Source organism: Lipotes vexillifer, unplaced genomic scaffold (genome assembly GCF_000442215.2).
Source record: "Lipotes vexillifer unplaced genomic scaffold, Lipotes_vexillifer_v1.1 scaffold1105, whole genome shotgun sequence".
Classification (NCBI taxonomy): Eukaryota; Metazoa; Chordata; class Mammalia; order Artiodactyla; family Lipotidae; genus Lipotes; species Lipotes vexillifer.
The window spans coordinates 813,174-815,133 of record NW_006779955.1 but is presented as its reverse complement, the minus strand read 5'-3'; positions in this window follow the sequence as shown (position 1 = coordinate 815,133).

The window sequence follows — 1,960 nt, the reverse complement described above, 5'->3', positions numbered from 1 at the left end:
TGTAGGGAATATTGGGATAAAAATGCTTACGCTCTGGCTGACAAAAGTAAATTAGCAGGGAGATAGCCCTTGCTTTTTGCCCCACTCAAGGGAATAATCTATCTAAGAAAAAAATCATTCTAAAAGAAGGGAGAAAGAAATGTTGATTGAGTCCCTGTTACCAGCCATGCCTGAAGCTGTATTTTTTCCTGTATTATTTAATGATTGGAGCCATTTTTTTTCTTTTTCTTTTCTATACCATTTAACTTGGAGGCATTTTCACTTTATATTGGAGAGTGAGAAAAGAAAGATGTAGAGTAATGTATATATTATGATCCCATTATCATAACACAATCACTGCCAAGAAACCACCTCTCTCTTCCCTCCTCTCTCTCTCTCTCTCTCTCTGTCTGTCTCCCCTCCCACCTTACCTTTCCAAACATGGAAAGCTGCACATCAAATTTTTAAACATTCGTTACTTAGGGGGGTGTGTTGCTGCAGGTGGAGTTAGAGAAAGACAGGAAAGGTGGGGATGGTCATGAGGTATCATTCTGTGATTATATCTGATTTATGCAAAACCATTGGTGATTGCATGTAGCTATGAATAGAGATAAATGATAGTATCATCAATGAAATGTTGATAGTGGTTCTCCCAGGGTCATGGGATTTTAACTGATTTTTATTTGTTTATACTTTTATATATTTTAGTATTTTTAACAATAAGAAGATACATTCAAAACAAATATCAGCTCTACACAGAAAAATAAGCAATGTACTATTCAACATTTCCTAATCTTTAATTAACTATTAACACTTCAATTTATTAATAGCCCTTTTGGCAACACAAGTTTAATAATGCTTTAAAATGATTCCTTGGAAAATGTGTTAATCAAACACTAGGGTCAACAAAGTTGAATGCATTTCTTTATAGACTATATACAGTATGAATGTTTAATGTCAATTTCTAAAAGAGGGATTATTTAGCAGTTCCCAAATTTATTGGACCATAGAATATCCCAAAGGATTGGTGTAATATAGAATGTATTGGGGGAAATACAGAGAAAACAATAAGAAAAGAAGAGATACTAAGCCTTTAGAGCCATATATCCTGTAGTCATATCCAAAGGTGAATTATTTGGTGTGTGATCTTGGGTTAGTCACTTGACTTCCTCATGCTTCATAGATCTTATAAACCTCCTTCCCAGGGTCACTGTGAGAGTTTACTGCAATTAATGGGATGTGATATTGAAAAAAGCCTGTGAATTTGTAGGTTATCTATATTATTTTCTTTTGGGATATATATTTCTCCAAACTCACAAAATAATGGAAACCATTTAAATGCATTTTGTATTATTTTTTACACCCATCCCTACTGTGGCTACTACTACTACACACACACACACACACACTCACACTTTTTCTGTTTTGAAAGAACAACCATTGCACTTTTTATGTGGAACATAAAGCACAATTTACTCTTACTGAGACTGAAACAATTAAAATCCCTTAAAGAAGCAGTCAACTTTCTGAATTAATGGGGAAAAGGAAAGTGACAAGAACAGTTGTATTGTTTACGTCTAACGTGGTCATGCCAAAGAAAAATGTACTTAAACTAGTTTAGGCAAAAAAGGGGGGAAATTATTCTGACTCTGGGCTGCTCTGCCAAACCAAGGCAAGATGTGCTGTTGTTCCCCTTGAGTGGCAAGAAATACAACTGGGCACCTTGGACGCAAAGACCAGCATTCTATCCTATTCTGTACACGTCATTTTTTCTCTACTCTCTTCCTTCTCTCTATGAAAAGCTTCCTTTGCTTTCCTATGCGCCACGTAGCTGAGGGCTGCTCTTAGTGTCTGAGTCTGCATTTCTTTAATTCAAGTGACCAAGAAAGATACTTAACTCTGTCAGCTCCAATTAGAAGTTCCCGAAGGAGTGATTTTTATTGGTACAGTTTACGTCAGTGTCCACCCCTGATCCAACGAG